Raw genomic sequence first — 22,860 nt, forward strand, 5'->3', positions numbered from 1 at the left:
GGGTAATATGAGGAGATGGGGGAAAAGGAGATATTTCTGAAAACAGAAATGTCCTAGAACTTTTCTCTGATCTCTTCTTTATAGTGGGAGAGTGATGGTGGTTTGGAAATGCAGGGGACTGGGGAAATGGCTTTTCAGAGACTGGAGAATATTTAATGGGAGTATGGTATTATAAATAGTGCATTAGAGTGTATGCTGAAGGCTATCTAGGGGACTTCAGAAGTCAACAGAGACTCTTGTATTTAGGCTCTGTCCAATGGATTATGAGATTTTTAGGCTGTAGAACATTGGGTAAAACACACAAATCCTTGGAGAAAGTGACAACCAAGTAAAAGCTAAAGAGAGAATCCTGAGGACTCCTGGGGTATGATTCAGTTTGCAGTATCATTTGGCAGAAGGTTTTAGAAAATTAAGATTAAAAAAAAAAAAAACCTTCTTTTAACTTGCTTTTCTATCTTTTGTCTGTATATATTTTACCATTGATCACTTTACTGGACAAAATTGGACTTTCCAATTGTGCAAAAACAACAGGCTTTTCTTAGGATAAATTATATCTATAGGGTCTTAAATATCTAATATAAATTATGAGATACAAGAAAACAATGTCTTGGAGATGTTTTTGACCATTAGTTAACAACAGAAGCTGTCTTGGGGGCTAGAAGAGACTAGAGTATTTTATGGACACAGGTCTCTGTGTTGGTAGTGAGGAAAAAACTCTTTTTCAAAAATAAAAATTATTAAATATTCTAGTTTGGCGGTGTGGGGAAGATGTGGTAAGAGTGGTTTTGGTGGACTATAGTAAAGTATAGTCCAAGGGGTTGTTTATAGCTGGAAACACTGTTGTAGAAGTCAGAAACTAAGACATTCTAAAGAGATATGAGCTCCAGCATCAGATTTGAATGTAACTCCCTGAGTGATGCTGGGCCAATTCATGCCCCTCACTGGTCATCACTTTTCTTCTCATCAACAGGGCTTTGACTGATTGGGAAAATTTGTAGGTAAAGGGAAAAGATATGTACGCATGTGTCAGTCAAGGGCTTCTTCATTATGAGGACCCTGTGCTATCATTCTTTCCTTAATTTGGAACAGAGAATATTAGATACTATTTTCTTTCTAACACCTCCACTTTCTCTCCCTACAGCAAATGCAGGTTCAGATTCTGTGTGCCTCTCTGAGGCAGAACACAGTTCCTCACTTACCTCTCATGGAGAAAGTCCTCAACTCTCCTGGATCTTCTATGGTCAGCTGAAAATCTGAAATGATCAAATGGAAACTTGTGGGGGAAATTTTATATTTCCTACAGGTGATGACTATGGTTTGAGATTTCTGTGATGAGATAGTTAGGTGTAGATCCCTTTTTTGATGATGTTTGGCTTCCCTGATTATTTAATTGGGCAGGTATGGTCATAACACATAAACAATATTAAGATAACATGCACCCACAGCCTTTCTCTTTCTCCCAAGGAAAGTGAAGAAGATGCTTATTAAGAAGTTGCCTATCTTACATATTCTCTCCGAACTAGCCGCTCCTGCTCAGCAGTTGGAAGTAAACAGAAGTCTATAGCTTGAGGACCTCAGAATTTCCCAAGGATTGAGAGAAAAAATGACAGAGTTGGAAGACCAGTAGGAAAAATGAAAAAAGAATATTACCAAAGGATCTTTCCATATACAGGTTTTATTGTCTTCTAGGAAGAATGAAAACACTAAGTGCTGTATTCTTGAGGGAGTAGCTTTGCTGTCCCATCAGATGCCAGCTCTTCAGATTGCATCTGTGCCTCAGCTCAGTTGAGATGGCATTCTTTGATTACCTGAGATGACAACATCATGGGCCTAATGTTCCAGGGTCAGGGCCTTTAATCAGTTCCAGAGGGGACATTTCTTGACCTGATTCCCATGACTCCCTTACCTGATTACAACCAAGGAAGCAACTCTGGTGTCCTGAGGGCTCTTCTCAAAAATTATATACTGGGCTCTTCTCCAACTCTGAGTCTTTAAATTGAATGGTATTTACATAAAAATAAATTTTCATTTTCTTCATCTTAAATTTGCAAACTTCTCTTTACAGATTGATCACAAATCTCTGCCTTGCCTTCTGTCTCCATTCTTCTCTCTTTGCATGTGGATTTGGTTTTGTTTATCTCTTAATACACAAAAATTTAATAGGAGAATAAGACTGGATCAGTTGTCAGACTGGTGACTTTGAAGTCATAAAAACCTTGGTTCTAAACCTTTCCTAACACATATTGACTGAATAACCCTAAGCAAGGCATGTAATTTCCTAGGCTCTCCAGTTCCTCTCCAACACTAGAAATTGTGGAATAGATGCTGATCTGCCTTGGTAGATTAGCTTTTTTATGATTATACTTCAAAGTCTCATTCATTCTCCCCTCACAAAAAAATACCCTCTATAAAACATATAATGTGATAAATGTCCTTATTTTTTTGTTATTTTTAATGATGTCTCTGATGTACATATGCATACATACTTGCATTCAGATGATGTTCAAGTATAACTTGTGTAATTTTGAAGGGACTGCAAAATTTCCATCAAGAAACAAAATGTTTATTCAAATATTATATTTTAAGCACCTTATATTTTTTTTTCTGGACATTCATCCTTCCCCTTTCCCTTCTCTTGTTTTATTACTGTCCTGGAAGTGGAAAAGAAATGGGAATTGTGGAGCTTTTATAGTCTAAGGAGATTAATGTAAATGGAGTCACTAGAAAGTAATTTGAAGTTCAAAGATTTTGCCTGGCTATTGGCCAGGAAGTGAATGCTATTCATAGAGGAGTCAGGGTAAGTATCACCACCTTCTACATGGTAAGAATGTTTCCTTTTGTCCTTATGATCTTGATACTGAAGGAATACTTGATACCTTTACTCTGAAAATGACCAAAAGTTTGTAAAGAGCTGATTCATAAAAGAGTAATTTTAGCTATCTGGAAGTTGATATTTCAAACTGCTTTAGAAGAGTTTAGGGAATATCCCCTGGGAATTTTAAATTTATATCCCTTTATTTTATTCTATTCTGTAGATGTGCTCTGACCTCTGTCTGTGTTCCTCCTTCATTGTTGAAGACCATGACATTAGAGAAATGATGACATTACTTGCACTTGATTTTGTTTTGAATGAGTGAGGGCTGTGCAAGGTCATCAGCCTCACTTCCCCTCCTGGGCCATCTAGATCCAGTGACCAGATATTCATCAGGATGACTGGAGAAGGCCCAGGACGTACTGGGAGACCTTTACCTACTCAGATACTCAGAGTGAGGAAATGAGTATTCAGTGAATAGACCTCTTTAAGAAGTAAGCAGGGAATGGTCCCTTTAATGAGCAAAAGAAAGAAAAACGAAGTAAATCCAGCTGGGAAGAAGAAAGCAACATTTATTACTGATAATCATTCTGAAGCCAAGAAAAGAGCCCTCAAGAGGAGTTTGGAGAGTGAGCTGTTGTTGTGCAATGCGTAGGCTTGGGTTTAACATTTTGGCAAAGACAAGGAAGGAAGGAAGGAAGGAAACCTGTAAACTACAAGTTAACTGGGTAACCCCTGGCCATCTAAATTTACTGTCCTTTGGTTCCTTTAGAGAGGGGGAGGGGAACAGAGGGGAGAAAATGAGCTGAAGTACCCAGCAGGGCAGTTCAGTCTACTCACAGGTTTGTGTTCATCCTTCACTTTCGAAAAAGACCATGAGGGGGGCGGAGCCAAGATGGCGAAGTAGAAAGACGCACATACACATAGCTCCGAACACACAAACCACAGAACGGCTAGAGGTGACCAAGCCAGGGCGAATTCTGCACCCAGAGACCATGGAGTATTGGAGCAAGGGAGATTTCTGCTCCGGAGAGACCTGTGGACCTCTCGCGGGGGGTCCTTCACGCCTCGGACTGGGCGCCGGGACGGGGAGCGGAGTGCGGCCCTGCCGCGGCCGCGACACTGAGGGGAGGAGATCCGAGAGGGCTATGGGGATGGGATCTCCAGTCGCCACGCGGGTCCCCCCACCCACAGAGGGACCTGCAAACCTCTCGCAAAAGGTCCGTCGTGCTGCAGAAGCGGAGCCCAGCCCGGACCTGCGGCAGCAGCGGCGGCGGCCACGGCTCCGAGAGGCACAGATCTGAGAGGGCTCCGGAGGCGGGATCTTCAGTGGCGGCACGGGCCCCCCCACCAACAGGTGACTGACGGGGGTGGGTGAGAGAGTCTCTTTGGCGGGTTGAGAGGGGAGTGGGGTGCCCCCATGGCTCGGGCCCCCCCCCCCAGGAGATAGAAGCTGAGAGGCGGCTGCAGACAGGGGCTCCCCAAGCAGGCGGGAGCCTGGATCCATTGTGGAAGGTCTGTGCATAAACCCCCTGAGGGAACTGAGCCTGAAAGGCGGCCCTGCCCCACCTGACCACCTGAACTTAATTCTCACACTGAATAGCAGCCCTGCCCCCACCAAAAATCCTAAGGCAGGAAGCAGCATTTGAATCTCAGTCCCCAAATGCTGGCTGGGAGGACCAGGAGGCGAGGTGGGTGTGAGGAGAACATTCAGAGGTCAGGCCACTGGTTGGAGAAAATGCCAAGAAAAGGGAAAAGAAATAAAACTATTGAAGGGTACTTTATCGGAGAAAAGACACTTCCTCCCTTCCTTTCTGATGGGGAGGAACAATGCTTGCCATCAGGCAAAGACACAGAAATCGAGGATTCTGTGTCCCAGCCCACCCAATGGGCTCGGGCCATGGAAGAGCTCAAGAGGAATTTTGAAAATCAAGTTAGAGAGGTGGAGGAAAGACTGGGAAGGGAAATGAGAGGGATGAGGGAGAAGCATGAAAAGCAGATCAGCTCCCTGCTAAAGGAGAACCAAAAAAATGTTGAAGAAATTGGCACCTTGAGAACTAGCCTAACTCAGCTGGCAAGGGAGGTGCAAGGGGCCAATGAGGAGAAGAATGCTTTCAAAAGCAGAATTAACCAAATGGAAAAGGAGATTCAAAAGCTCACTGAAGAAAATAGATCTTTCAAAACTGGAATGGTACGGATGGACGCTAAGGACTTTTCGAGAAAGACAGATATCTCAGAACATACCGCGCAGATTCGAAAAATGGAAGATAATGTGAAATATCTCATTGGAAAAACAACTGACCTGGAAAATAGAATCAGGAGAGACAATGTAAAAATTCTGGGACTACCTGAAAACCATGATCAAAAGAAGAGCCTAGACATCATCTTCCATGAAATTATCAAGGAAAACTGCCCTGAGATTCTAGAACCAGAAGGCAAAATAAATATTCAAGGAATCCGCAGAACACCGCATGAAAGAGATCCAAAAAGAGAAACTCCTAGGAGCATTGTGGCCAAACTCCAGAATTCCCAGGTGAAAGAGAAAATATTGCAAGCAGCTAGAAAGAAACAATTCAAGTATTGTGGAAATACAATCAGGATAGCACAAGATCTGGCACCCTCTACATTGAGGGATAGAAGGGAATGGAATAGGATATTCCAGAAGTCAAAGGAACTAGGACTGAAGCCAAGAATCACCTACCCAGCAAAACTGAGTATAATACTTCAGGAGAAAAAATGGTCTTTCAATGAAATAGAAGACTTTCAAATTTTCCTGATGAAAAGACCAGAGCTGGAAAGAAAATTTGACTTTCTAACACAAGAATGAAGAGAACCATGAAAAGGTGAACAGCAAAGAGAAATCATAAGGGACTTACTAAAGTTGAACTGTTTACATTCCTACATGGAAAGACAATATTTATAACTCTTGAAACATTTCAGTATCTGGGCACTGGGTGGGAGTACACACACACACACATGCACACACGCACACATACATAGAGACAGAGTGCACAGAGTGAATTGAAGAGGATGGAATCATATATTAAAAAAAAGTGAAATCAAGCAGTGAGAGAGAAATATTGGGAGGAGAAAGGGAGAAGTTATATGGGGCAAATTATCTCTCATAAAAGAGGCAAGCAAAAGACTTATTAGTGGTGGGATAAAGAGGGGAGGCAAGAGAAAAACATGAGGTCTACTCTCATTACATTCCACTAAAGGAAAGAATATAATGCACACTCATTTTGATAGGAAAACCTATCTCATAATACAGGAGAGTGGGGGACAGGGGCACAAGCAGGGTGGGGGGGAGGATGGAGGGGAGGGCATGGGGAGGAGAATGCAATCCCAGGTCGACACTCATGGGGAGGGAAAGGACCATAAGAAAATAGAAGTAAAGGGGGACAGGATAGGATGGAGGGAAATATAGTTAGTCCTATACAACACAACTAGTATGGAAATCATTTGCAAAACTAAACAGATATGGCCTATATTGAATTGCCTGTCTTTCAAGGGGAAGGGGTGGAGAGGGAGGGAGCTAAGGAGGTTGGAACTCAAAGTGTTAGGACCAAATGTAATGTTCTTACCACTGGGTAACAAGAAATACAGGTTAAAGGGTCAAGAAAGCTATCTGGTCCTACAGGACAAAAGAGAAGACGGAGACAAGAGCAGGGAGGGAGGATAGAGGAGAGAGCAGATAGGTCACAGGGGCAATTAGAAAGCTCGGGTTTGGGGGGGTGGAGGGGATAAAAGGGGAGAAAATTTGTAACCCAAAATTGTGTGAAAATAAATGTTAAAAATTAATTAAAAAAAAAAGAAAATACAAAAAAAAAACAAAAACAAAAAAACAAAAAACAAAAAAAAAAAAGAAAAAGACCATGACATCAGAGAAGTGATGACATTATTTGCACTTGACTTTGTTTTGAGTGAGGGAGTACTGTGCAAGGTCATCAGACTCACCATCTGCATCCAGTGATCAGCAGTTCATCAGGATGACTGGAGAAGGCCCAAGATATGCTGAGAGACCTTGGCCTATTCAGGTACTCAGAGTGAGGTAATGCTTATTCAGTAAATAGGCCTCTTTAAGAAGTAAACAGGGAATGTCCCCTTTAATGAGCATAATAAAGAAAAAAAATAAATAAATGACCTATAATGTAAGTGAATAGCTCTTTTTTGGGGGGGAGGGAGAAGTTAGGGGCTTGCTTAAACCTGAAAAGAAAATTATCTTAATGAGAAAGAAGTTAACTTGAGCCAAATAAATTACAGTCTTTATATTTTTGACCATAGATTATTGAAATGGCATAGCTACTGAGCTAACTTCTAAGCCCCCACAAAGAGGCTAAATTGCCACTTTAGTAAAGTTCCTATAGGCACCTTTGCAAAGGAAGAAAGTAGGAACTGTTTGAGGTGAGAATGCCACCTGGTGGTTTGCATAGAGATAGTCCTCTAATAGCTATCTCAGTCCCACTCTTGAAAATACATGTCTGTATTCTTTTATCTGCTTCTTGCTCTCTAGAACTTATTTAAGTTAAATTCTGTTGTAGGAAAGAGTACATAGGTACCTAACACAGACATCTATGGATACTTGCATGTGTGTTTGGATGTGTTCCTAATGGCTGTAGTTAGATCTTTGAATGATTAGAATCTAGTAAGTATCTAGAGGAAAAAATAATCTAGAGGTAAAAAAAAAAAAAAAAACAAAGAATGGATCTATTGATTAGGTAATTTATATCTATGACTTCTACTGTCACAGATGGAGACAATGAGATATAGTAGAAAAATGGGTTTTGAAGAAAGACATTGATCAAAAACTAGCTCCACTAACTATTGCTTTGTCCATTATTTTGGAAGAGGACCAATGATACCATTCGATAATATCTGGATTTGCCCATGAATTGGATTTAAGTGAGGCAGAATTGCAGAGTCATCAGTCTCATTCTCTTTTGCAGAGTCATCAAACTCCAGTTGCAAGACAGAAATCAGGATGACTGGTGATGGCCGGGATGCAGTGGATGACTTTGGAGATTTTGATGTCTGACAAAGCTCTAAGCATTCTACAGCAACTGCTTTAACTGCCTTTGTGCCTGTTTTAACAAATATTCCTCATCCACCCATTCTGATGGTAGAAGTCTTCATATGCTTTGGATAGACACTTCCCTAACTTAGCATTGGGTTTGAAAGCCATTGGTTACCATTAACCTGCTATAATTTGTCTGCTGAGATGCTTTACCAGGCTGTGGTTTTGTATCAATAATGCATTTTTACTTATTGTTAATATAATTTTGCTTTTTAATGGGAAGATCTTTCCCATTCATTAAGAGGCCAATGTGACCCACTTAAATCACCTGGATTTGAGATCAAAAAGTACAGTTCCTCTATTTGTTCCAGGATCCATGGCCATTGAGATTGTAAGGCCAAGGGTCATGGAAGGGTGGAGTGCAATGGCAAGCAAAGTAGGATCTTTTGCTGTTTTTGTCTTAGTATAATCAAGAGTCTTTAACTAGAAAGAGTATATGTATTTTTATTGTTAATTATTTTAATGTAATTAAAGAACATCTTCCCCACCCATTAATGGGCCTGCCCATTGAGGAGAGTTTGATTAAGGAAGATTTGTAGGAAGGCCCACACTTTTTGTTAATGAGGCAGTAGTTCTCAAGGGTTGTGATATCCTCTGGCTCTGAAAAATATATTCTGAGGTGAGGTTTCACTTTGGGCTTAGTCATTGGAAGTGGCTGACCAGACAAGATTGTGGGAAACTGCTAAGGGGCCCCCTGGCTTCAAAACCCAGATGTTGGTGCTTCTCTCTCTGGTAACTGTGTATGTAATGGTCAGACAGTTGGATCTGTCTATTGATCTATGATGCATGTATTGTTTATGTCAGGCAGCTCAAAGCACTGTCTATTGATCTTAATTTCTATATATTTTCTCTTTAGTTCAGGGTGCTGACTTTTCCCCTGAACTAAGTAAATGATATATGTGCTTGATTAAAGTAATTGTCAACCACTCGAAAGTTGCCTTTCCTTTTAGAAAAGCAGATTGAAGAACCTGTGATAGAAGGCCCTCCTAGATGTTTCAGGGTGCTTGCTTTCATAGGTTACTACTTGTGTTATAGCTTTTTGGAGCTACAGGTAAGGGTTGGGTGCCAGGTAGACAAAAAAGGTACATTATCAGTCCTGAAAAGTGCCTAGCAAGCCCTCCCACTGGAATTATCCATCCACATTTCTACTATGACTTATATAACATTCATCAAGTCTCCTAAACTTTCTGTACCTTAGTTTCCTCAAATGTAAAATGAGAGATAACAACAACAACAATAATAATAATATCAAGAAATGCTTATATAGTGCCTACCATATGACAGTCACTGTGCTAAATGTTTTACAATTACTTAGTTCTGACTTTAAGGAAGCTTATTGAAACTCTAATAAATAAAAATCATAGAATTTACTTTTGCCATTTGATTCAGCTCCCAGCCAGGATTAATTCCAATACTTTTGAGCCAGGGCTCAAACTCTAATACTTTCTGTGTCCCTGCACCATAGTTTGCCCTGATATCCCAATATCTAAGCATTAATCCTCTCTATTCTCTGTTGGTTCACAAATAATGTGATATACAGATCAAAGGCATTGGATTTATCTTGCAAACAAAAATTCAAATTATTTAAGCAAAACTTAGAAAAGTAGAAGACTTACACAACAGACTAAGCTTTAGAAATAGCTTATGTCAGTCCCTTGGGGTGGAACCAAGATAGTCAAGTAACAGCACACACTTTCTAGAGCACTGCCCCCAAGTCCAGCCAAATACCTGCAAAAAATGACTCTAAATAAATTCTGGAGCTGCAGAGCCCACAGAATAAAGCAAATCTCCAGTACAAGATAGCCTGGAAGGTCACTGGGAAGTGTCTATCCCATCACACAGGAGGCAGAACGCAGTCCAGTATGGACCATGCCAGAACAGAAAGGACTTGAGCAGGCCTTGGAGAGACTGACTCTCTTGCACCTGTAGCAGTTTCCAGACTTCAGGATCCCAAAAACCAAGGACAATTTGGAAGGTAAGTGGAAAAGGCCTGTGGAACCAATGTGGGAGAGTGAAGTGTTCTGGCCTCAGCCCCAGGGCAGCAGAGGGGGAAAGGGGTAGAGGGACCTGCAGTGGCCACAGTAGCAGCAGGGGCAGAGACAGCAACTGTTTCTGGAATTCTAGGCCCACAGATTATGGGAGAATCCAGCAGCTGACAGGACACCCCCACCCCTACTGGAAGCAAAGATCTACCTTGACAAAGAGATCAAAAGTCAAATAAATGGCTAGGGAAATTAGTACAAACTGAAAAAAGAATCAGACTACTGAATCTTACTTCAGTGACAAGGAAGACCAAAATATGCAAACAAAAGACTAAAAAGTCAAAGCTCCTCAATCCAAAGCCTCCAAGAAAAAGAGGAATGGATCTCAGGCCATGGAAGAGCTCACAAAAGGATTTTGAAAATCAAGTAAGAGAAATAGAGCAAAAATTGGGAAGAGAAATGAGAATGATGCAAGAAAAGTAGGAAAATTAGTTAACTGCTTGCTAAAGTAGATGCAAAAAATGCTGAATAAAATAACACAGTAAAAAATAGACTAACTCAATTGACAAAAGAGATCCAAAAAGTCAATGAAGAGAAGAATGCCCTAAAAAGTAGAGTTGGCCAGATGGAAAAAGAGGTTGAAAAGCTCACTGAAGAAAATAATTCTAAATCTAAAAAGATTAGAATGGAGCAGATGGAGCTAATGACTTTATGAAAAAACTCAAGAAATTATAAAACAAAACCAAAGGAATGAAAAAGTAGCAGACCATGTGAAATATCTCATTGTAAAAACAACTGACCTGCAAAATAGATCCAGCAGAGACAATTTAGAAATTATGGGACTACCAGAAATGCATGACCAAAAAAGAGCCTACATATCATCTTTCAAGAAATTATCAAGGAAAACTACCCAGACATTCTAGAACCAGAGGGTAAAATAAATATTGAAAGAATTCACCAAACACCTCCTAAAAGAGATCTCAAAATGAAAACTCCTAGGAATATTGTAGCTGAATTCCAGGGCTCCCATGTCAAGTAGATAATACTGCAAGGATCCAGAAAGAAACAATTCCAGTATTGTGGAAATATAATCAGGATAACACAAGATCTAGCACCTTCTACTTTAAGGGATCGAAGAGCATGTAATATGATATTCCAGAAGTCAAAGGAACTAGGATTAAAACCAAGAATCACCTACCCAGAAAAACTGAATATAATACTTCAGGGGGAAAATGGTCATTCAATGAACTAGAGGATTTTCTTTTTATTATTATTATTTTATTTGTTTTCCATTTTCTACAATCACTTCTGCATATCTTAGATTTGTCCCCTCCTTACACCTCCTTCCCTGCTCCCTCCCCAAGATTGTATGCAAGCTTATAGAGTTTCAAAGCATACCTTGCTATTAAATAGAATTTCACCTTAGTCATGTTGCTTAGAAGAATTAAAATGAACAGGAAAAAGCATAAAACAAAACAAAATATCACACAAGAGAAAATTGTCACTTCATTCTGTAATCCAATTCCATAGTTCTTTCTCTGAATGTGGAAGGCATTTTGCCTCGACAGTCCTTTGGAAATTTTTTAGATCCTTGAATTGCTGTGAAGAAGTAAGCCTACCAGAAAAATTCCTTGCACACTGTGGTTGTTGCTGTGCACAAAGTTTTCCTGGTTCTGCTCCTTTCACTCAGCATCAGTTCATATAAGTCCTTCCAGGCCTCTCTGAAGTCTTCCTGTTCATCATTTCTTATACCACAATAGTATACCATTATATTCATATACTACAACTTGTTCAGCCACTCCCCAGCTGATGGGCAACCCCTCAATTTCCAGTTCTTGGTCATCACAAAGAGAGCTGCAATAAACATTCATCATATGCCTCACTTCTTAATATTCTATTACATTCATGTACCACAGTTTGTTTAGCAGTTCCTCAATTAATGGGCATCTACTTTGTTTCCAAATCCAGGCTGTCATAAAAAGTGCTGCTATAAATATTTCTGCATATATTGGTATTTTCTTCTTATCAATAAACTAGTTGTGATATAAGCCCCAAAATGGAATCTTGGGATCAAAGGGTATAGATACTTTAGTCACTTTATTTCCATATCACTTATTTACTTTGCAAAACATTTGTTAAGATTCAGAGATCAATGAAATATGCATCATTGTCCTATTTTCCCACAACCTCTCCAGTATTGGTTATTGCCATTTTTTGTCATCTTTGCCAGTTTTTAGGGTGTGAGGTTAAACTTTTTAGTTGTTTTGATTTTACTTTCTCTTATTATTAGTGATTTGAAAGCATTCTTTCCTTTGGTGGCTGATAGTCTGTTATTCTTTTGAGACCTTTTTGTTCATATCCTTTGACTAATTTCTCTCTTGGAGAATGGCTTTTGAAGAATAGCAAATAATTTTGTAGACACTCCTTTTTATTTTCTGTAGGTCTCTGTCTTTAAATGTGCTTCTTTTAATCAAAAGATTTCATTTTTTGTTTTCTTTTTCAGCTTCTCACTCTTCCATTTTATTGGATTGCTTAATATATTTAATATATTAATACATGATGGTTTTGAGAGTTTTTCCCTATTTGTCTCTAATATTTTTTCCCTGGCAAATTAGGATTTCTTCCCTCTTTCCTCAGTAAACATAGTACTATGTCTTTTGATATGCTTTTAGCTTAATCTATTAAAAGGCATAGGGCAGCCAGATGGTATAGTGGGGAAAGTACTGGACCTCTTTGTGAGTTCAAATCTTGCCTCTGACACTTACTAGTTGTGTGACCCTGGGTAAGTCACCTAACCTCAGCTGACTCTGTATCTCCTCTGTAAAATTAACTGAAGAAGAAAATGGCAAACCATGCCAGTATCTTCGCCAAGAAAACTCCTCTTTAGCCAATGGGTAATGAGCATAGTGATGCAGGCCCTCAGCTGACAGGGACACAACCCAACACTGGGTCTTTCAATCTTGGTAACATATTCCAGGTTTTTCAATCTTTGTAGCATCAGCCAGAGAGTCTAGTCCTTTGACTAAAAAGCTCAGGAACCACTCTATTGAAAAAGTTATTTGTAGGTCTTTTCTCACTCTACAGAGTGTTGCTTAGCTCTTCCCAATGCCTAGGAGCAGTAGTCTACTAAATACTTGGCAGACCAAGAATTTACACCTTAGGTCTATTTTATTATGATTACTGGGAAAGGGGCTAATAAAATGAGTTTCAGCTGAACAGTATTTTCTTTGTTCTAGATCAGGTGTGGGGAACCTGCTGCACATCAAGTTCACATGTGGCCCTCTAAGATCTCAAGTGCAGTCATTTGACTCAATGCAAACTTCACAGGACAAATTCCCTTAATGAAAGGATTTATTTAGTAAAACTTGGACTCAGTCAAAATGCCACACCTAAGGATCTAGAAGACCACATGTGCCCTTAAGGACACAGGTTCCTCAGCCCTGTTCTAGGTTTATTCTCAAATTTCGAGTAGAGATTTTCTATGCAAGTCTTCCATAGATGGTGAATTTTAGCTTAGATGTGACTCTGGATGCCTTACATGTGGTTTTAGTCAAGGTCTCTGAATGAGAACAACTGCTGTTTTGCAAGACATAAGTTTTTAGTTTTTTTTTTTAAAGATTTGCATTAATCAGTCAAAACTACCCAGGTACCTAGCACATCAATGTCCTAATTAATCCAGGGATGTCTCAAAGTTCCCCAAGTCTACTAATCAACTTGATGAGCCTGTGGCCAGAAGCATCCTGGTGGACATCCTGTCAATGTTTCCCTTTTATTTAAAAAATTCCACCTTAAAAAAATACTTGCCAGAGTTGTAATGCAATGCAACCTCAAGGGGATAGTATACAAAGGATACTGGAAGGATTTTTTGTTCTTTTGTACTTCTGTGATCCCTGTCTCCCACAGTCCATCAAAACATAGATAAATACTAAATATACTACCACTGTCTTAAAATGTACATATGTAATTTGCCTAGCAACCTAAGGAAAAAAAAATTTCTATCTCAGGTGAATAGTCTTATTCTTTTGGAGAAGTGAGAAGGAAATCTGTCTTCTAAACAATCTGGCAAAGAAGAAGGAAAGAAGAAGGGGAAAGTTGCATACCTTCAAAAAATGATTCACCACAAAAACATAGTGGCATCACAATGTCAAAAACAAAATGCCAAAATCATACTAAAAACTACAACCTGTCATTTACAAGCAACTACACAGCAACTACATGCTAACACTTTTATGTGAAACATAAATACCAAAACACACCAACATGCTCATAGTTTTATTTGAAAACCACATTGTAATTATACACCAACTACATGCCACCCATATGCTAACAATTTTATTCCAAAACTACAATAGGAAAATTACACTCCAACAATGTGCCGACAAGAAAATCACAACATGCCAATAACATCCCTACTTGGATATGATTGAAAATGCCTGAATAAGACATGTTCCAGACATAGTAGAAAGGATATAAATACCAGCCAAAAGATAGTTTGTCAAGGAGCTTATCTTATAATGGGGGGAAGACAGAATATAAAAGGAAGCTAAAAAATAGATTTGGAGGGCCAATATTGCTGACATTGGGGCATGGTGGCAGAGTCTAGAGAGAATGAAGGATGGTTACTATTGACCATTCTGCAAAATGCAGCCTTTGTGAGCAACTCAGCAATAGGAGTAGGGATGTGAAGGGCAAAGGTAAAAGGTAGCTGAACCATTTCCACCTGAATATCCAGCCACTGATTGTGTCTTCAAGAAAAAAAAACAAAACATTCAATGTGTGTTTTCCTCATAACAACTCTGTTATACAAATTGGAGTGGATCATGTCTCCCATTTTATATGAGGCCTAGAGAAGTGAAATGGATTGTACAGTGTCATACAGCTATTAAAAAGCAAGGCCAAGAATCCATACCAGAAAGGTAGATTCTGGAATTTCTGGTTCTGGGAGCCAAGATAGTGGAGAGATTGGTAATTGTTATCTCCCTTCCTTTGTTGATCTTGATGAGTCAAGATAACATCTCCCCAGGAAAAACCCTGGAACAGTGGAAGCAGCAGAAGGGGTAAATAGACTCTTAGCCCATGAGGCTATAAAGATTGCTAAGGAGGGTTCCTCTTACTGTCTCTGAATGGTGCCAGTGTAGGATCAGAATTGTCTCAGACAGCCCCACCTCAACAAACCTGAGCCCCAGAGGTTGAAGTCAGCAATTGCCACACCAGGACCCCAGGCATGCTTCCTTATGCTAGGGGAATTGGGAAGACACTAGCACAGACATGATCAACAACCACTGAGTTGCTCAGCAGAGAAGACCTCCTGTGTCCAGACAACTCCTGTTCCACACTTAACAAGCTAGCTCCTGGGTAACTGTGGGAAAACCCAAAAAGACCTCTGCTTCCAACACCAGTCAGCTCAACATCAAGTAAGCTGCAGCATTTTAACTTCGAGCTGAAAGAACCAGAGGTCACAACACATGTAGCCTCAAGTTTTAGACTCAAGAACTGTGGGATAAAGTCCCTGTGCCACAGACACAGAGATCTACATTTTTTTTTAATGTTTTAATTTTTTTTTGAGGAAGTTGAGTCTGAATTTATTTGCCATAGACACCCCATCCCCATGCTATCCCACAGCAAGAAGTATGAGCCAGGCCAAGGGGTGTGAGGAAGAAACAACAGAGACACAAACTAATCCTGTGGGGAGGAAGAGGATGCAGGGGCAGAAGATAGTAAGGCAGCCCCTGCAATGGAGCCAGCCTCTCTCATTCTCTGCAATGATCCTGAGAAGCACTGGAATTCTCTATGAGGCCAAACAGAAAACCTCACTGAAGAAGCCTCGGCCAAGGAAAGGTGGATGACTGGTGTGTGCACAGGATAAGGAGAAGTTTCTTCATTACCACCTAGCTCAGGGCCTTGGGCAGCTGCAGGAGCTTTAGTTCCTGCAACTCTGTTCTGGAGAGTGACCCTTTTGAGCTACCATCCTCCTTTGTCTACACCACTGAAGTGCTATGGTAGCTGAGATAGCAGCCATAGCCCAAAATAGAAATAGAACTTTCATCCTAGTCCTCTTGGCCCCCCCAAAAAGTGGAGGAGTGAGTAGTTCCTCTGTCCTCTGGTTGGCTTCCTGAATCCAGGGTCCTCACCTTTTGGTAAGGTACAAGGAGTGTGAGATAGCAAGAACTGTCAAGTGAAGGAGAAAATGCTGCAGGCAGCCAAAAAGAAACAATTCAACTCTTCAGGAGCTACAGGCAGGATCAGACAGGACCCTTCAGCTTCTACATTAAAAGAGTGGAGGAATTGGAATATGATATTCTGTAAGACAAAGGAACTGGGACTACAACCAAGAATTAATTACCTAGCAAAGTTGAGCAGCATACTTCAGGCAAGGAGATGGACATTGAATGAAATAAGGGATTTTCAGACCTTCCAGATGAAAAGACCAGAACTCAAGAGAAAATTTGATCTTCAAGCACAGTTCTCAAGAGAGGCATAAAAAGGTAAACAGGGGAAAAAAAGAAACTTGTTGTACAATATGGTTAAACTGTTTATATCTTTATAAGGGAGGATGACTCGTTAATCTTGAGAATTGCATATTTATTATGAAATATAAAAGAGATATACATAGATAGAGGGAGTGGGTATAAATTAAATGATGTGATGACAGCAAATGTGATTTAAGGGTGCAAAGGAATTGTAATGGGAGATGTGAAAAAGAGGAGGCAGAAAAAAATAAATTCCATCACAGGAAGAGGCACAAAATAATATTACAGTAGAGGGAAAGAGGGGAGCGAGATGAGCATTGTTTGAGAGGTACTCTCATCTGATTGGATTTAAGGAGGGTACAAAAAGCTCAGTTAAGTACAGAAATACAATTAGTTCTATAGCCATTAGGAAGGGAAGGGGGAAAAAAAAGGGAGGGGAAGCTAAAAGGGAGGGAAGAAGTAATAAGGGAAAAGGGGACACACAGGGATGGGGTTGAAAGAAGGGAGAGAAGACTGAGGAAGGCAGTAGTCAAAATTAAAATTGTATTATTGAGGGGAAGGGAGAAGGGAGACCTAAAAGAATAAACAAGGGGAAAGAATATGGAGGGAAAGACACGGACAGATTCATAACTGTGAATGTGAATGGGAAGAACTCTCCCATAACACAGAGACAGATAGCAGAATGGATTAAAAATCGTAATCCAACAATATGTTGCTTACAAGAAACACCTTTGAAAGGTAGATATGATAGATCTCTGGAGAAAACTGAATGAAAATGGAAAGGAATATACCTTTTTCTCAGTGGTACATGGCACACATACAAAAACTGACCATGTACAGGGCTATAAAAATCTCACAATCCAGTGCAAAAAGTCAGAGATAGTCAATTCATCCTTCTCTGATCACAATGCAATAAAACTTATATGTAATCAAAGGCCATGGAAATATAAATTAAAAACTAATTGGAAACTAAATCTAATCCTAAAACATCAGTGGGTTAAACAAGTTATAGAAACAATCAACAACTTCTTTCAAGAGAATGACAGAATGGTAGATTCCGAATCCAGGGCTTCCCTTACTACACTGTACATTTTTTCCATAGATATTAAAGTATGATTGATGGAAAGAGATTATTAAAATTGATAGAGGTTGGCGAGTTTGTGAATAATGGCTTATGTAGACTCAGTATTCAACTTTGTCAAGATTAATGGAAAGAAAAGAATCATAGACCAATTACTAGAGGCAATCTCAAGATATTTCCTATTAAGAAGATTGTCTTCATTTTTCCTTCTACTTTTGTGGAACTCGGGTGTGGTAGTTTTAAAATCTAAAACAATATACTACATTAATAATAAATAATGATAATTAACAGCAATGGTATCTAGTACATTACTTGCTATGTGCCAAGTGCATTACAAATATTATCTCATTTGATTTTCACCACAGCCCTAGAAGTTAAGTACTATTATTATCCCCATTTTATAATTGAGGATACTGAGGCAAATAGAGGCTACATGACTTGCCTAAAGTCACCTGGCTATTAAGTGTCTGAGAAAGAGTTTGAACTCATCTTTCTGACTCCAGGTCTGAAATTCCTGAATTCACACATTGTTCAGTATACTTTAGCCTCAGAGTTCATTTTAGAACAAAATTTGAAGAAGCTATGATTCCCTGCAAAATGTAACCAGCCTCAGCAGTGCTAAATTGATTTGAGCTGGTCCAAACTGGTTTTGAACATTTTGAACTGATTTAAACTGGTTTCGCATGGTTTTTACTTGTTGGAATCTAATTTTTGGCTGCTTGAACTAATTCTGGCTGGTATGAACTGGTTTTGATCATTTTAAACCAGTTTGAGCTGGCCTAAACTGACTTTCACTAATTTGAACCAGTTTAAACTACATAGAACTGATTTGGGCTGATTTGAACTGTTTTGACTCATATAAACTGACCTAAAAGTTTTTCCTAGTTTGGAATGCTTTTAACCTGGATTGAATCAATTTTGACCAGTTTAACCTGATTTTCACCATTTTTTATTGAATTTAAGAAACCTTGATGAATGCAGTTTTTAAAGTTTTAAACAGATTGCTCTTTTTGAGATGGGGAGCAGAACACCATAATAGAACAAGGAATTCAAAATGTGAGTAAGAGATAGGGCTAAGAATGGAAGGAGGAAGAAAATAGCCACTATTTCTTGCTTCTCTGAATTACAAAAAAATTCATTTTCACACCCAACCTTCAGTTAGTCAGTCAGTGATGTTGAATTTCTACTGGATAGGTAATCAATAGAATAAACAATTTCTAGTGTTGGAGAGGAACCAGAGAAAATAAGAAATTACATGCCTTGGTGAGGGTCCCTCAGTCAATATCTGTTAGGATGGATTCAGAACTCAGGTTTTTCTGACTCCAAAACCAGCACGCTTACCAGTTCTAGACTTATTCTCCTATTAACTTTTTTTATATATTAAGAGATAAACAAAAACAAAGCATTATAGAAAGGAAGAAGTGAAAGGAGATAGAAGGCAAGGCAGATTAGTGATCAATATGTAAAGCAGAAAAAGAGTGCAAGTTTAAGATGAAGAAAGTGAAAATATATTTTAAAACAAACACCATTCAATTCCATGATCCATATCTGGAGAAGAGACTAGAATACAATGTTTAGGAAGAGCCCTCAAGACACCAGAGTAGCTCCCTGCTTCATAGTTAAGGGAGTCAAGGGAATCACATCAACCAATGTGCCCTCTGGAACTCATTAAAATCCCTGACCCTGGAACAGCAGGTCCAGGATGCTGTAATCTCAAGTAATCAAAGAATGCCATCTGAACTGAGCTGAGGCACAGATCCAATCTGAAGAGGAGGCATCTGATGGGACAGCAGAGCTGACTCTCTCAGGAATATGACTGTTACTATTTTCATTCTAACTAGAAGACAATAAAACCTGAATATGGAAAGATCCTTCTTTTGCATTCTTTTTTATATTTCTCCTAGTGCTCTTCCTGCACTATGTCGATTGTTTCTATGATTTCTTCTTTAACCCAATCCTTCTTTAGAATTAGATTATTTAGTTTCCCATTGATTTTTGGTTTCTCTTTCCATGGCCTTTTATTACATGTAATTTTTAATGCATTATGATCTGAAAAGGATGCATTGATTATCTCTACCTTTCTGCACTGGATTGTGAGAACTTCCTGCACTATGTCACTTTTCTCTCAAGAGTCAGCAAATTCTGAGCTCCTCAAACTACAGACTTCTGTTTGCTTCCCATTGCTGGCCAGGAAGGGCTGGTTCAGGAAGAATTAGGTAAGTGAAGCAACCTCTTATAAACATATTGTTCCTTTTCCTCACACATGGGAGAAATGGAAAGCAGTGATCCCATGGCACTATGATTATTGTTCTTGAGCTGTGACCATATCTGCCCAATTAAATCACCAGAGAAGCCAAACACTACCAAAAACTGATGCACTCTTAACAGTCTCTTCACAGGAATCCCATCACATGTTTATCATTGAAAAAAAATGTAAGTTTTCCCACACAAATTTCCACTTGATCATTTCAGACTTTCAGCTGACCATGGATGAGCCAGTGAATTTGAGGACTGACCCACTTTCTCCATGAGAGGTAAGTGAGGAGTTGTGTGTTCTGCCCCAGATAGTCACACTGAATCTGAATCTGCATTTGCTCTATGGAGAGTAAGTGGAAGGGAGCAGAGGAGAAAGAAAATAGAATCTAAAGTTTTCTATTCCAATTTAAGGAAATAATGATAGCATAGGGTCCTCATAATAAAGAATTCCCTGCCTGAAACTCATATACATATCTTTTTGACTTTAGCCACAAATTTTCCCCATAACACAATCTTATTGATGAGAAGAAAAGTGAGAACCAGTGTGGGGCATGAATTGGTTCAGGGTCACCCAGAGAGTTATGCAAATCTGATGCTACAACATATATTCCTTTAGAGTACATTGGTATCTCCCTTCTACAACAGTGTTTCCTGCTGTAACCAACTCCTTGGACTGTACTTCACCAGAGTCTAACAAAAGTACTCATACACATCCTCCCCGAATAGCCAAACTGGAATATTTAATATTTTTTTTTTTTGTGAAGTAGTTTCTACAACTCAGTACTCACACAGAGACCTTTGTCCATAGGAATATTCTTCCCTGTATTAACTCCCAAGACTACTTCTGATATTAATTACCTAATGGTCAAAAGAATCTCCAAGGGTTGTCTTCTTATATTTAACAATTTATATTAAAAATTTAAGACACTGTAATTATAATTTCTCCTAAGAGAAGTGAGTTGTCTTTGTGCATTACAAAAGTCAAATTCTGAACATTAAACTGACCAAAAGCAAAATATGTACTGTAGCAAAAAGATGGGAAAAAGAGTAAAAGGTTGGGGGTTTTATCCTAATTTTTTCAAATCCTGCTAAATATTACCACAGTCTCAGTGATATCTCAGGAGATCTCAGTATTCTTTCTTTAGAATAGTGGTTTTCTATCTCAGGCAGAGTATAAATGAAAGAGTCTCTGAAGGCTTTGGAACTCCCTTAAATGGTCTCTGGCATATGCTCTAATACTAGATCTGTAAATTTTACTCCAATTAAATATGCTCCAGTAACAAAATTCTGGTAACTATTGGCCAATACTTTTCAAAATGTTTCCCTTCTTTCCAGAATGAATTCAGCATCTGATTTTTAGTATTTCTCTCATAGTAAGAGACATTGATATACATTTTTTAAAATAAATTTATTTGTTTTCAGTTTTCAAAACTCACTTCCATACGTCTTAATTTTTTTCCTTCTCCTTTACGACTCCTTTGCCAAGATGTCATGCAATCTTATATGGGTTATAACCATACATTCTTATTAAACACGTTTTCACATTAGTCATTTTGCAAAGAAGAATGAAAATGAGTGATAGAAACCATAAGAAAAAACAAAACAAAACATAACACAGGAGAATATAGTCTACTTCATTCTGCATTCTGATTCCATCATTATTTCTCTGGATGTGGATGGCATTTTGCCTAAAGAGTTCTTTTGGAATGTTTTAGGTCCTTGCATTGCTATGTAGGAATAAGTCTATCAGTAATAGCCCTTGCATACTGTGGTTGTTGTTAGCAATATCAAAAATCAAAAGGGTAAACTCCCCTCCAACAAGAAGGAAATTAAAACAATAATCAGAAATTACTTTTCTCAACTGTATGCCCATAAATTTGACAAGGTAAGTGAAATGAAAGAATATTTAAAAAATATAATTACCCAGATTAAAAGAAGAGAAAGTTAAATACTTAAATAACCCCACCTCAGAAAAAGAAATTGATCAAGCCATGAATGAACTCTCTAGGAAAAAATCCCCAGGGTCAGATGGATTTACAAGTGAATTCCATCAAACATTTAAAGAATAGTTAATTGCAATACTACATAGAGTATTTGAGAAAATTGGTGAAAGAGTACTACTAAAAAAATTTTTATGACACAAATATGGTTCTGATATCTAAACCAGGAAGAGTAAAAACAGAAATAGAATTATAGACCAATTTCTCTAACAAATGTAGATGCAAAAATTTTAAATAAAATATTAGCAAAAAATGATACAGCAGTTTATGATGAGAATAACATATTATGATCAAGTAGGATTTATACCAGGAATGCAGGACTGGTTCAATATTAGGAAAATTATCAGCATTATTTATCAGGTCAACAACAAAACTAACAGAAACCACATGATTATCTCAATACATGCAGAAAATGCTTTTTCCAAAAAAACAACACCTTCCTACTGAAAACACTGGAAAGCATAGGAGTAAATGGAACCTTCCTCAAAATAATAAGCAGCATCTCCATAAAACCTTCAGCAAGTATTATATGCAATAGGGATAAGTTGTATACATATCCAATAAGATCATGGATGAATCAGGGATGTCCATTATCCCCACTATAATTCAATATGGTACTACAAATGTCAGCTTTAGGAATAAGAGAACAAAATGAAATTGAAGGAATTAGAATAGGCAAAGAAGAAATTAAGTTATCACCCCTTGCAGACTATATGATGATATATTAGAGAATCCTAGAGAATCAAGTGAAAAATTACTTGAAATAAAAAAACAGCTTTGGCACAGTTGCAGGTTACAAAATAAACCCACATAAAACATCTGCATTTCCATATATTACTAACAAATTCCAACAGCAAGAGATAGAAATAGAAATCGTATTTAAATCTACTGAACATGCTATAAAATATCTAGGAATCTACCTACCAAAACAAATCCAAGGACTATATGAATAAAATAGCAAAACAAGTTTTGCACAAATAAATCAGATTTAAATACTTGCAAAAATACCAGCTGCTCATGGGTAGGTTGAGCTAATAAAATAAAAATGACAATCCTACCCAAATAAATTTACTTATTCAATACCATACCAATCAAACTACCAGAATGATTTTCTAGAGCTAGAAAAAATAATATTGAAATTCATCTAGAAGAAAAAAAGTCCATAATATCAAGGGAATTAATGAA

General features: G+C 38.5%; 1 long non-coding RNA gene across 1 annotated transcript in view; it reads left to right on the forward strand.

The window, feature by feature from the left end:
- Positions 1-14,978: 14,978 nt before the first annotated feature.
- LOC140520331 (uncharacterized) overlaps positions 14,979-22,860 on the forward strand; it is a 139,894-nt gene continuing 132,012 nt past the window's right edge. The window contains exons 1-2 of the long non-coding RNA XR_011972459.1: positions 14,979-16,353; positions 19,892-19,953. This is a non-coding gene — a long non-coding RNA (uncharacterized lncRNA). The remainder of the gene's footprint in view (positions 16,354-19,891; positions 19,954-22,860) is intronic.

This window comes from Notamacropus eugenii, chromosome 1 (assembly GCF_028372415.1).
Source record: "Notamacropus eugenii isolate mMacEug1 chromosome 1, mMacEug1.pri_v2, whole genome shotgun sequence".
In the NCBI taxonomy this organism is placed as follows: domain Eukaryota; kingdom Metazoa; phylum Chordata; class Mammalia; order Diprotodontia; family Macropodidae; genus Notamacropus; species Notamacropus eugenii.